Source organism: Plecotus auritus, assembly GCF_963455305.1.
Source record: "Plecotus auritus genome assembly, chromosome: 13".
NCBI lineage: Eukaryota > Metazoa > Chordata > Mammalia > Chiroptera > Vespertilionidae > Plecotus > Plecotus auritus.
The window spans coordinates 8910691-8925414 of record NC_137779.1 but is presented as its reverse complement, the minus strand read 5'-3'; the positions used below and the strand labels follow the sequence as shown (position 1 = coordinate 8925414).

The 14724-nt window shown below is 38.5% G+C and overlaps 1 protein-coding gene and 1 pseudogene across 2 annotated transcripts in view; both read right to left on the bottom strand.

Moving 5' to 3' along the window:
• MED13L (mediator complex subunit 13L) overlaps positions 1–14724 on the bottom strand; it is a 273439-nt gene that overhangs the window by 153106 nt on the left and 105609 nt on the right. The window lies entirely within an intron of this gene.
• Positions 2228–2818, bottom strand: LOC308238181 (transmembrane emp24 domain-containing protein 10-like; annotated as a pseudogene). The gene has a single exon. The product of its transcript is annotated as a transmembrane emp24 domain-containing protein 10-like (transcript).

The following is a 14724-nucleotide window of genomic DNA, read 5'->3' as shown; positions in this document are numbered from 1 at the left end:
CACACAACTAATCAATAAATAATTTTAAGATTCTGAATTAGAAAGGCAGCTTCTATTAACATAGTGTGTTTAATTCTTTCTGCAAAACAGAAAAAAAATCATAGTTTTGCTACAATACTATGTACAAATTATACTGGTGATACTTCCTTCACAAATCCTCATCAAATAAACTGCATTATGCTGGACACTGATTTACTGAATTGTCAATTTTAACAGATGCTTAGAGATAAAACTCCAGGTTTTAGGTTCTGGTTTTTCTTTAAAATCTTCATATTTATGCATATACATATAAGTGTGTGTGCATGTGTATACATTCAAAATCCCAATGCAATCACATTTTAGAAATATCAGCACCAAGTTAAGTATGGCCATATTATTTTACTTACACATCTCTGGAACCTGCCAAATTTACTCAAGTTATTGGGAAGAGGATTAGTTCGTCATTTTTGCAACAACTCTAATGTAATGCTATTCTTACTGTAAAGCACAAAATCTCTTTTAAAATATTGTTTTAGGATACCACACAATATTAACACTTGGAGTAAATGTCTTATAATCAAATTAAGTATGCTATTTGTACATGGAAATGAGGTTCTCTTTCTGTTCATTTCTTTCTGCCTGCTCCTTTTACAATTTCACTACTTGCCAATCCTGAGCTACAAGGTGGGTGAGAAGATGGGGGGAGGACACTAACTGGGGGAAATGAATTCAACATTACCTGCTGCATAGTACCAATTCTCTAATTAGGAAAAATAAGAACTAGAAATTCTGGACAACCATGAGTAAATCTGGTTTACTAATAGTGATAAAGGCATAAACAGACAAATCCTTGGTAATTTGATAGAAGAAACGTAAGTGAAGGGGCAAAATTTCCAACTAGTAGAGGCCATTATCACAACTGATCAAAACTAGATCTGACTGCTGGTAGGTCCTACAGTTTTTCTTCTTCTTCTTCCCACACTTCTCTATTTTACTACATGAGCAGCCTGTTTCCAAATTCCCAAGGTGCATCTATAAAACACAGCACTTTAACCTGCAACACTCACCCTTTCTGTCAGCACTGCCACAACTGGAATCCAAATCTAAGCCTCCCCCTCTCCTCCTGCCTGTAGGACTCTTAACGCAAAGGCTCAATCTAAATAAGAGTATAAATAGGATGCCCTGGCCGGGCACTCAGTTAGAGTGTCATCCCGATACGCCAAGATTGTGGGTTCCATCCCAGGTCAGGGTCAGGGCACATGAAAGAATCAACCAATGAATGTATAAATATGTGCACCAACAAACTGATGTCTCTTTCTCTCTCTTCCTCCTTCCCTCCCCCACCCCTCTCTCATTTTAAATAAAAATCTAGAAGAGGAAAAAAAAAAAAAAACGAGCTCCTAACAATCTGGGACTCCCTATGTGTGGAGAAGAGCTAGAACCAGCATGGCTATACTAGTAGATCAAGTTGATACTACAACTCTACTTTAAAACAAACAACAACAACAAAAAACTGGCCTTAACGGGCTCCAGGATCACAGTGACTAATTTGAGGCCTCTGGATACAGACAGGCTCTCAACTTTACAGCTCACCAGTTTGACACAGTCTTTTGGGGGGGGGGGGGGGGGGAGGAGCATGAATGTTTTAATTCTCTACAATGAACATTTTTTAAAAGAATTATCTGTAGTTCAAAGCTCATTTCTATGAGGTGTCATATCCATCACCCTTTTACGAGACATAAAATTAAGAAAGGACACCTCCAGAAGCTACCTAAGGGTGTTTTCACACAGAAATCCAAAGAGGATAATGAGAATGAAACAAGTTCCATGTGGTAATTCAAATCTTGGTAAAGGAACTAGAGTGGAAGCCCAAGCTGGTGAACAAGTGGAAAAAGAAAAGAAAACATGGTTCAAACAGATCACATGAGGAAACCCAGTACAAATGCTGGCTTTGCATTATCTAGGTAACCCCTATTTTTATTTTATTTATTTTTTTTTGTCATAGGTGACTCTAATAATAGTGCTATTGTGGTAGAACCAGTCCAAATCCTATCAAGCTAAAAAGAAGTCCCTCAAAGACTTGTTGGGTGTAGGTGGTAACCCATGTCCTCCCACACCAAGAGACATCAGTTCTGGCAAGAAAGTTCCAACGTGCCTTCATGGTGCTGTTGATAGGATGCCTTAGGCCAGGCAAGAACCAGTGATGTTCTGAAGGCTGAAATACAAGGTGGGAGGAGAGTAGTCCTTGTTACTCAGTCAACTTCTTAACCTTGAAGAACTGGCGAAGGCAGAAGACCTGCCAAGAGGCTAGTCCAATGAGACGGAACATGAAAAATATGCTGAAGTATAGGACCCGAGTGTTTGCTGATTCACTGGTATCGCGCATCTCCTCCTCTCACTTCTTCATGTAGGCAAAATAATTAACGATAGATTCTGATAGGTCTTCTAGGCATCGTAGCCTCACCTCTAAAGGTTTGAGCTTCTCAACTTTTGCCATCTCTTCATAATTTTTCGCCTCCACTCCATGCTTCATGTCTAGGATCACGAGTTGGTCAGGTAACCGCCCTGTTCCCTTGCTCTCAAAACACACTTTGAACATATCATAATGTTCAGTGGTACAGGCAAATTTCCCCTTGGTTGCATCCTCCTTGGAGTACAGAATATGACCAAACAGATCTGTGATCTTGAGGTGGATGCGCAGACCGCCAGCACCCCCAGATTGGTCGGTGATCTTGTATGCGCCGGTCATTAGCAGGTCCTTGTGGATCTCCTCGCCGAGGCACTTGTGGGAGTTGATGGGCAGATAGATAGGAGGAAATGGTGGGCCCACATGACTCATCTCTGCCTACCGGTGACACAGGCGCCTTTTTGGAGACCAACACAGCCTACTTTGCATAGACGGCTGTCACAACATATCTTATCTTACGTGATCTTTTTACATTGTAGTATTGTCAGTCTCCTCTCAAGTGGTAGGGTCTATGTTCCCACCCCTGAATCCAGGTGGCTCTTTGGAACTGCCTCAACAAACAAAATTTGGCCAAAGTGACGGTGTCTCCACATCCTGCCTCTTGGAAGACTCATTTTTGGAATCCAACCACTGAGCCGGAGCGGCCCCATGTGGTTGTTCTGGTCAACTGTCTCAGCTGAGGTCCCAGCCAACAGCCAGCATCAACTACCAGCTATGGGAGTAAAACGACCAGCTCCCAAGGAGATCAGTCCTACCCACAGAGTCCCTCCCAGGTGTGGAGTCTTTCCAGGGGAGCCCCTAGACTCCTGGAGCACAAACTGGTAGTCCCTCTTGCTGCTATGCCTGAAGTTCTGACGCCCCCCCACCCCCCCCAAGTCTATGGGCATGATAAAAAAGCTGTTTTTTGCAACTAAGGAACTCATACAGTACCACCACTGTCCCAGATAGAACAGACTCAGTACCTCATTCACAAAACAAAACCATTATACTACTTCACACTAATTTTGCTGTAACACAATCTGAATGATTCATCTTTGGGTGATAAACCATTAAGTTAGAAGTGGTATATTAGCAGTAAAAAAAGACTGAATTTTAAAGTTATATGATTTCATTACTAAGCACAATATAAACAAAGATAAAGAGATTCAGTGAAATGAAATTTATAATTTACAACATACATATCAATATAGGAAATTTTATGAGAAATATAACAGAAAGGCTACTCGGATGGTCTCTGCTCTAATACAAACTGGTTATGTGGCTTTAATTCACATAGTATTTATTCATCCTGCTTGAGTGTCTATGATGAGCTAGGCCAGTGGTCGGCAAACTGCGGCTCTGTTGACTAATGAGTTTGCTGACCACTGAGACTCTCGATTCCAATAACTACAGGCTGTTGTTGTTCCTTGTGATTAAGCTCCTATCCCAGTGGTCGGCAAACTCATCAGTCAACAGAGCGGCAAACAGTGGCTCGCGAGCTGCAGTTTGCCAGCCACTGAGCTAGGAACTACTCTAGAGCTAAAAATTTAGCAGTGAAGGAAAGAGGTCCCTATTTTCATAAAACTTGCATTTCAATTGAGGGGCAGATAGAAAACAATTTTATTTTATAAAATTATTCCAATCCATGGTAGATGCTATGAAGTTAATAAAACTATTGCTTGACGGTCAATGGAGGCAGAATTGTGATGTTACTTTATATAACATAATAATGAGAGTTTTAAAACATGACCCTAAATTTTTTGGCACTCCTCCCATTGAGAGATAGTGTCTGTTTGTTTCAACCAATGAGTAGGGTGAAAGTGAAGTCATGTGATCTCTAAGGGAGATAAAATACAATCATGCAGTTTCCACTATGTTCACTGGTACACCTGCTCTAGAAGTCCTGATTCATTGAGTCTGACTACCCTGAGGCCACTATGCTGAAAGGAAGCCCAAACAACATAGAAAGTCTACTTACAGGGACTCCAATCAGCAGTCCCAGCTGAGCCCAGCCCTTGGGCCATCTGAGTCCTGAAGTCAGATTAGTAAAGAAGCTTCCAGGTGAGTCTAGTACTCAGCCATTCAATTGTTCTAGTTCCCCCAGCTGAGGCTTCAGAAATCATGGTGCAGAGACAAACAATATCAGTAAGCATTAAAAAAAAAAAAAAATGGTTATCACCCTAGCCCCGGGGTCGGCACACTGCGGCTCGTGAGCCACATGCGGCTCTTTGGCCCCTTGAGTGTGGCTCTTCCACAAAATACCACGGCCTGGGCGAGTCTGTTTTGAAGAAGTGGCATTAGAAGAAGTTTAAAAAATTTGGCTCTCAAAAGAAATTTCAATTGTTGTATTATTGATATTTGGCTATGTTGACTAATGAGTTTGCCGACCACTGCCCTAGCCGGTTTGGCTCAGTGGATAGAGCGTAGGTTGGATTCCGGTCAAGGGCACATGCCTGGGGTTTAGGGCTCGATCCTTAGTAGGGGGCGTGCAGGAGGCAGCCAATCAATGATTCTCTTTCGTCATTGATGTTTCTATCTCTCCCTCGCTTATTCTCTAAAATCAATAAAAATATATTTTAAAAAATGGTTATCATTTAAGCCACCAAGAGCGGGGTGGTGTGTTGCATAGCAGGTGATAACAGAAGACCGCTACAAGGCGGTAGCATTTGTTCTGAGACCTAATGCTATCCAACAGCGAGGCTCAGGAGGACATGAGAGAAAAGCTGACCAAAAAGGGAGAAGAGCAAATACAGTCCTTAAAGCAGGAAGGGACATGGAGGTATGAGGTAAGTCAATCAGATGGCTAAAGCTAGATGATGCAGAGTTTCGTATGCCTTCCTTGATGAATCACTTAGAAATTATTTTCATTGTACAAGAAAGCCTCTGTAATGCTTTAAGTAGGGCAGTTTTTCAAAGATCCCTTTGGCTGCAGTGTGCTTCTTGATGTTAAATGAGGAAACAGAGTGAATGCTATGGTTCCTTTCTATCAGTGCAAAGACTCAGTGTTCCTCAAATTGGGTCTCTAGAAAATCCTTAAGCTATCCACAATACTTGCATCCTATATCTTCACAAAAATAAATATTTTTTTTTTAAATTAAAGCTTATTTGGGTTCATCAGAATGACCTTAAAACTGAAGGCCACTGCAAATTTCAGTGTGTTTCCCCCACAGACTTAGTGTGTATGTGTGTGTGTGTGTGTGTACATATATGATAAATTCCCATATATGTATATATATATGATAAATTCCCACCAAATGAGGGCCAAATGAAGCTACAGTAAGCTGTGCGAAGAAAAGTTTTACAGCAGTTCAAACAGGAGAAAATGGTGGAAGAACTGAGTCATTACACCATCCACAGTAGAGGAGGCAGGGCAAAATTAAATCTGATTCAAAGCAGACAGGACCAAATTCTTGCTATGAGCAGAAAGTTTCATTCAAGTAAATATCGGATAGCATAAAATACAATGTTATAAATCTGCATTTTTATTGCTTATATCATTTTGACAGTTACATTTCACCTACAAAATTGCTTGTTCTATAATTATTTATGTTATAAGTATAAGGCATTTATTCCAAATTAGTAGTGTCCAAGTCTCTAAAATCTAACTATATACATAGAAAAGCCCAGCGACCGGAACGGCAGAACGACCAGAACAACCAGAACAACCAGAATGACAGGTGGCTATGACGTGCACTGCAGCAGCCAACCAGCCTGATCCAGGCCTAGATCGGCCTTCCCACCCCTGATCAGTCCCTCCGACCCCCATCTGGGGCAGGGATGGCCAGCCAACTGCCCATGGCCCCTCTCCCCAGATGAGGCCCCATCGGGGTGGGCCAGCCAGACCCCACCTGTGCACAAATTCGTGCACCAGGCCTCTAGTGTTTATGTAATAAAATGTCTTCATTAACAATGGTGAATATAAATTGGTGACTTTAATACAGTTTTAACACATTATATGTACATTTTCATCAACATTTTATTTTCCTTAGTAAACTTAAGATACCAACTGACTTATGTCAATTACTTTATATTACCATAAACAGACTATAACTGAGGTAAATAACCAAAAGTAAGTTATTTTGAAACAATTCTGTATTTTACGGAATAGTCTTCACCTTCCAACTTTGTCTTTAGTTGTGGAAATCTTGTTCACTCTTTACTATCTAATTCGAGTGCCCTCTCTGTAAATGAGTACCCCAAACCATTAGAGCCCAAATTCCTTTGAGAATCTCATACTGCCAGATATTGTCTCCACCATTTCTAGGCAAGCTGGCTGACATTGTTAGCTATTTTGTGTGTTCTTGTCACCAAGATGGCTGGTGATGAGATGACAATGGTGATGGTGGTGTGATGGTGACAATGGCAACAGCTATCATTTACCTAGTGATGATTCAAGTTCCAAGTACAAAATGTACTCTCCATAACAATTTCCATTTTACAGATACAGAAATTGAGGTTACGAGTTTTATGTAATTTTTCAAGGCCTAAAAGCTAACCAATGAGCTAGATATTAAAAAAAAAAAAAAAACTCTGGTATTTTTTTATAATACTAGTGTTAATAAAAGCATGGGCCTTTGAAAACTCTTAAGAATCACAGGGGGTATAAAAGTTAGATAGTAATTCTCAGGCATGCCAAATTACATTAAAATATGAAGGAGATGGGCTTGAAATTTTACTGACAAGCTTCCCAAGTATATTCTTATTATGTATGTTGAAGACTGAGAAACAACACACTGCACCCAATGCTATTCTGACTCCATCTAGATTATATTTTTTGGAGAATAAGAACAATCTAATTTATATAGCTCTTCTTTATCTAAAGGATATAGTATTATACCTTGAAAAATAATAAGAGCTTAAAATAGGTTGCCATACTTTCATACTGACAAAATGAAAAATTAGCCTTTAAATTTTATAGTTAAAATCTTAAAAGGTTTAATTGCTCCACAAAAATAAATTTTATAAAACATAGTCCCCATTCTCTAGGTATTTACAGCTTAGCCAGAGGAAGCAATGATAATTTCCATGGTTTTCAAGGGTTATTTTATATACACATATCAGAGTTTGTTGATGTTGTTAGGGATACAGACTGGAGGACAGGATAGAGAATGGGATGGTAATAACATGGAAGGTTGGAAGGGAAAAGACTATAAAGAAAGTGAAAGAACCAAAGACCTCTTGGGTGGTCCCTGGAATTCTCTCTCAATGCTCTATTCTGCAAGAGAAGCAGAGGCTAAGCTGGAATGCTCCCAAAGCTACAGCATCTTGTTACTGGTTCACCTAGCACTAGAGTTTTATGACTCAGTGAGGTGGGTGGTGAATTATATTACTATCTTTCCATACCAGATATTGTGTTTGTGGCCATCAGGATAAATCTGGGGAAGCTCAATTAACACGTATCTAAACCTTGGTCAAGTCATAATACCTTAAAAAAACATCTGCCATACTGTGACCTACCAGATAATTGTAAGCAAAGGTTACAAACTGGCAGTGAAAGGTGTGAAAGCTTTATTCTGTAGAATTTTTTAAAATTCTGTTTTGTGGTTTTTTTAATCAATGTAGTTCTGAGGCACTACAGTTCAAGGTATTTTAAGATAACTGAAATCTCTGTCTTGGGATTTTTTTAGTATCTAAAATAAAAAGAAAGTGCTGTGTTTTCAAATCAAACCACATTTAAATGCCTATTTTACAAGAAAATGCTGAAATTCAGAGCAATTAACACATTTGGTTAATGAAAGACACCATAAAACCATAATATCACTGAAGAATATTTCTGGATTCTCTGAATCCACAATGATTACCACCTTAGTTATAACAAAGGGATCAGGAAAAGGATGGACTGTAGATGAGACACTGAGTTTTCATAAAAAACAACACACACACACACACACACACACACACACACACACACACACACACGAAACAAACAAAACCCCCAGAAAATGGAATGATATGCCAAGCCTTCACACTGCTAACCAAAGGCCTTTTGAATCAAGAGCATCATAAAGCATGTTTCTCAAATGTTAACTATGCCAATATTTCAAACTTTGAAGGGACTCTATGTAGTGCCCAATATCTTAGTGATTGTGTACTAGTAAACTAAAAGATAAAGCAAATAGTGATTCAATGAAGATTAATAATAACTTGGTAGGTTTTCCAAATTACAGTGAGCAGGAAATAATGCATCATAATGCAGATTCTTTCCCCCCTCCCCAAGAAAGATATCACAATCTCCATAGAAAATACTGCTTTTCAGTGGTATTATTATCCCACCAAGGGGGTCCCAGTTTGTAAGTGAAATAGTTTATCATTTGAAGTCAAAGCTAAAATGTTTTGTTATGCTTACCTTTTTCCAAGAAAAAATTTTTTAAAAAAAATGATAAATGACTCTTCTACAATTACCATAAAACATTATTTTGCTTAATATATTCCCAATCTAATTTAAGGCTCCTTAAGGATAGAGACATGTCTTTTATTTCTTTTATTTCATCCAGTACTTAGCACAAGATAATATGCTTGCTGAATATTTACTAGATGAATAGCTGCGTGTGAATTGTTCCAGTTTCAAAGCAGACAGGACCTTTGAAACAATTTTTATAATTCAGATAAGAACAAAAATACCATAAAAAAAAACTCTGCATGAAATAAAAAGCAAACTCACTCCCATTTTTCAGCATGCTCTATCCTCCTTATCCTACTTTATTTTCCTCCAAGCGCTTACCACCATCTGACATACTACATATTTGCCTATCTCTCCTCACTCCTTCCCCCACTAGAATGTAAGCTTAATGAAGGCAAAGATTGGCCTGCTTTGTTTGAAGACTACATCCCCAGTACCCACAACATTCCCTGGGACACATTAAACATTCATTAAGTATCTGTTACAACCATCTTCAGAATTTATTAACAATGCTCTTATTTCTTCTAGCATCATCTTCAGAGCTCTAGTTTCACATTAACAAATGAGCAAATCTTACAGATATATGTGCATATAAACAAAAATCATTTCATCCCTCATAAATATTGCTATCTTGGAAGTGGAGAAAGGCATGTTTGAGAGAGCAAGCCATCACAGTCATGTCTAATCACAAAATAGAATCCGGAAGAGCAGGTAATTACTAAAACTGGTCTGAAACCATAATCCTCAATAACAAGTGACTATCGCTAAAGTTAAATGTCTTGCAATAGCAGAGATCCGACTCAGCACTGACTTGGAAACTATCATATTACTAACACTATTCCTGCAACATTTTAATTTACTTTGGATAGGTTTTTAACTACTGTTATTCATATGCAGCAAAGAAAAAGGGGGCTAAAATGATAGTCATCACATTTTAATCAAATTACTTTTTAAATGTTCACCTTCCTTGTTCAACTCTAAATTTCATATCCATGGGGTCTGTATTGTTGTCTTGTTTGTTATCTCAAACTACTACGTATTTCATTATTTGCTTACTTTTTTAAAACCTGTCCCATACCTATTAGAACATAACCATAAGGGCAGAGAGATGAAGGGATTGAGCACAATAAATAAATATTTGTTGAACCAAATTCAATACAGAGATCAAGATACCAATAAAAGTAATCTTCAATCTACAACCTTATTTCTAGACAATTCAATTACCATATTAAATATCCATACCAGAAACCTAATATGAAGGCAATTAAATAAGCCTTAATTAACCTGTTAACAATGTTTCAAACCAATATTAAAGGTATGCATAACCAGTTATTGTAATTATATAAATGAATGGCTATAAACATTAGGTGGCAGTAGCAGTACACTGCATTATAATCCTGAACTTGATTTTGTCTACACATATATAGAAATCTGATACATAAGTGGAGTTACACAAATAATCTCACATATAAAATGTGCAAAAGGAGCCCTAAGCAGTTTGGCTCAGTGGATAGAGCGTAGGCCTGCAGACTGAAGGGTCCCAGGTTCGATTCCGGTCAAGGGCATGTACCTTGGTTGCGGGCACATCCCCAGTAGGGGGCGTGCAGGAGGCAGCTGATCAATGTTTCTCTCCCATCGATGTTTCTAACTCTCTATCCCTCTCCCTTCCTCTCTGTAAAAATCAATAAAATATATTTTTTAAATAATAAAAATAAAATAAAATGTGCAAAAGGAATTGATAATACAACAAAACATAAAAGTAGCTATTCCTTTGAATCCAGATTTTTCAAATTATTTCTATAATAAAATAACTGAGCACTATCAAAAAGCTATGGCAATTCCTATAAACATTCAAATTTTTCCTTATACTTGCAATCTCACATACCACACATCCAAGTTGCCAACTCTTACCTTCAAAATAATATCTATAATATGACCACTTCTTACCATCCTCACCACTCCCACCACCACCAGGTTTTACCTGGATCACTATAACAACAGCTTCCCTGGTTCTGGGCCTTCCCCACTCCTTCCCACTCCCAACACAGTCTACCCTCCACACAGTAGCTAGGATGAGCCTTCAAAAAAGTTATATCACCTCATTCCTTTGCTCAGAACCCTTCAATGCTTCCCAACTCAGGGAAAAGTTCTGTCTTTAACACCCTTTGTGAACTGACTCCCATATATCTTACCCCAACTTCACCCATACTCTTCCCCACACTCACTCCATTCCACATAGTCCACCATCAGGTCAACAAGCACTCTCTACCTCAAGGGCCTTTGCATTTGCTGTTCTCTCTTCCTGATATGCTCTTCAGAAAATTATCCATCCACATGGTTTCCCCCCTATCTTCTTCAGGTCTCTGCTCAAATGCCACCTTGCTTCATTTTTCTCCATGACTCTAAGCAACATCTGACATACTTGATTTTATGTGTTTATTTCTTTACTATCTCCCCTATCCCCTACTAGAAATTAAAGTCCACAACAACTAAGAGTTTAGTATCTTTTCTTCACTATTTTATTCCCAGTGCCTGATAAGTAGTGGCAGTTAAATATTTGTCAGTAAATGATTCCTATTATCAAACAAGCACACAGCAATAGTTTTATAGCTATTTCTTACTCAAGATAAAAGACTACATTAAAAGTTCAAGACTACTGGTGATTTCTTGATTTTTTTAAGTTCAAGTATGCACAATTCATGTGTGTGTGTATGTGTGTATACAAATAAAGTGATACTTTTATAATACCTACACTTTAAAGCAATGTGAATTGAAGTCAAATGTGTTACACTGATCATCATGTTAGAATTATATTTTTTAAATTAGAACTATTTTTACAGTGTCTTTACATAATAGAATTGCAAGTAATCAAGCTCTTCCTTATGCTTAGATAAAGCAAGTACAACCAAAACTGCCTATATCTTATCTTATCTACTGACAAGCTTTGTGAGTTCAGGCTCTGTTGGCTTCAGAGTAAAAAAGAATTACAGGTTTGCTCTCCGCCAAATGACTGTATAATCGGTGCTGATTGCTTAATTCTGAACTACATAAGTAGCTAACCACTGATTATGAAATGCCCAAATTTATTTTATTTTCTTTACTGTTTACACACTGTAGAAGAAACATTTGGGCAAAAGATGGAAATACCAAAGAACCTCAGGAAGCTTTCCAAATATAGTATGTCTCTAAAATTCTCACATGTCCTCTGTCAGGATGGTCAGTATTATGATTAACCTCCTAGAAAGTGATTTAGTATCTAAACTAAACACACATGTGATAAAGCCATCTCTGATCACTGACACGACTTGTTTTTTTTTAAGTCTCACCAAGGATATGTTTATAGATTTTAAAGATGGAGGAAGGGAGAAAGGGAGGGAGAGAGAAACAATCAACTGGTTGGCTCCTGTTGGCACCCAATGGCAGATGGAACCCGCAACCTAGGTATGTGCCCTGACCAGGATTCAAACCTGCAACCTTTCTGGTGTATGGACGATGCTCCAACTAAGCCACCAGGCTAGAGCAGCTGTCACTTCTTAACTGTAAAATGTGGCAAGAGCTTTTTTTTTCACATAGCACACTTGTACATGTTCCCCCCAAAAAAGTTACAAAATTGCTTGGAAAAGGTTCTTGTTTCTGTTTTGCCTGTATTGTCTGTTTCTATTCTTGAAGTGGGGGAGAACACCAAGAGAAATTTTAGAATTTACCCAACGCTGAGTATTTTTCTTCCTCTTCTGGTGTCAAATTAAATGAGGCCATGTGCTACTTTGCCACATCAATGTATACAGAAAATTATACCACATTTAATGCATATAACAAATGAAATACAATACAATATTGTTTCTTGGTCACAAATTAACTAAAAAGAAGCAATGATCACCAGAGCCATGGAAATTTAGGCATACCCTTGCTTCTTTAAAAGTTGGCTTAGATAGATCTCAACTACAAATGGGTTGTGTTCCAAAATTATTTGTAAATCACTGACTTGGAACTCAAAACTCTGTTCTCTTACAGAAACGTTAAATACACCAGTTAGGTTTCCATCTTGCCCATAACAGTTGATAGTACCTTAATTTACACTTCCATTTGGAGCTAACTCACCTCCATTCTTTTTTTTTTTTTTTTTTATAATATATTTTATTGATATTTTACAGAGAGGAAGGGAGAGGGATAGAGAGCTAGAAACAACGATGAGAGAGAAACATTGATCAGCTGCCTCCTGCACACCACCCACTGGGGATGTGCCCGCAACCAAGGTACATGCCCTTGACCGGAATCGAACCCGGGACCCTTCAGTCCGCAGGCCGACGCTCTATCCACTGAGCCAAACCGGTTTCGGCACTCACCTCCATTCTTATCTGAGACCTCCTTTCTTCTAAAATGTTTCAATTAAATTGTGCATTAATTGATTTTGTGGTCTATGCTAGAGATATATAATCACCATGCTTGCTATATATTGCTATAAAAACAAGCAAACTGCAGGGGTTTGAAGAGGCAAGAGAAACCGAGAATACTTTCTTTTCTTCATGTCTCTGAACTCTGATGCGTTCATAAACAACATATTAGAAGTTGGACAAATATTAAAGTTACAAATACTAAAAAATGTAAAATGAGTATACAAAACCTATTTCCAAGCACAAAGAAAATCATAGCAATTTTTACCTTTATAAAAACGGGTTATGGATTAGCTAAGAGACCACACACATACATACACCTCCTTCAAATTCCCAATTATTTAGCCAGTGCTACAGAACTTAATAAAAGCCAGGTGGCTACACAGAGCCACAGAATAGGCACACATGCAGTGTATCTTTGCTTGCCTTTTTCTTCTCCCCTGGGTTCCATATGCCACACACAAGAAAGGGTCCTGACTAAGATGAGAAATTCTTGCTATTCCACTGTCCCAAATGTTTAACTCACCATTTATAAAGTACTCACACCATGATTCATTTAAATTAATGTCTGACAGTAAACATTCCTATTTCTTAAGTCTAACTCAGCATCAACAAGGCCACATCCTCACCTAGGGTGAGAAAGAAAAGTTGGTGCTCAGGTATTCCTGAAAAACCCTGTCTCCAGCCATCAGCTCCCAACATCCAACACTGAGAGTAATTTCTGAAATTCTTCATGTTTCCAACACTGAGATTGATTTGAGGATATTTAACCAAAATCTATTTTCACACACAAACACACACAAAAATCTTTTAATGAGAGAACTTACCCCAAAACATAGAATTTTTGCTCAAAGCATTCTCAATATATATTCTCCATGTTAATGGTTAATCAATTTGGCTAATATAACTAACTGGAGGCCCAGTGCATGGATTCCTGCACTGGTTGGGTCCCTCGCCTGGACTGTGCCCTCTCACAAGCCAGGAATGTCGGATAGTCGGTTTCGGCCCGATCCCCGCAGGCCCGATCCAGACAGCAGGGAGTCCGATCCTGTACATTGAGCGTCTGTCCCCTGGTGGTCAGTGCACGTCATAGAGACTGATGGACCAGTCGTTTGGTCGCTTAGGCTTTTATATATATAGCTAACTCACCAGCTGTACTTTTTACTATGAATTCACTATGAGCAGCCACTACAAATGAATCATCTTTAAAGCTCCAACTATTTCATGGGGAGACATTTAAGGATTAACTGAGATAATATCTAAAGGTACCTAAAACAGTGAGAGTAAATGTTCCATAAAAGATTCTGATAGTCTGCGCACATAAGCAGTTAGCCTGTGGCATGCTAATAAATCTCAGATATTTAATTATTTGCTATCTAATAGTCTACAGCTATGCTATACCACTTCAAACTGCACTTCACGGCATCACTGTAGTGTTTCTGCCATGTAGTTGCCCCACTTAATTCATCCCATAACACTAATGAAGGTCATTACATGAATCTGTGTCT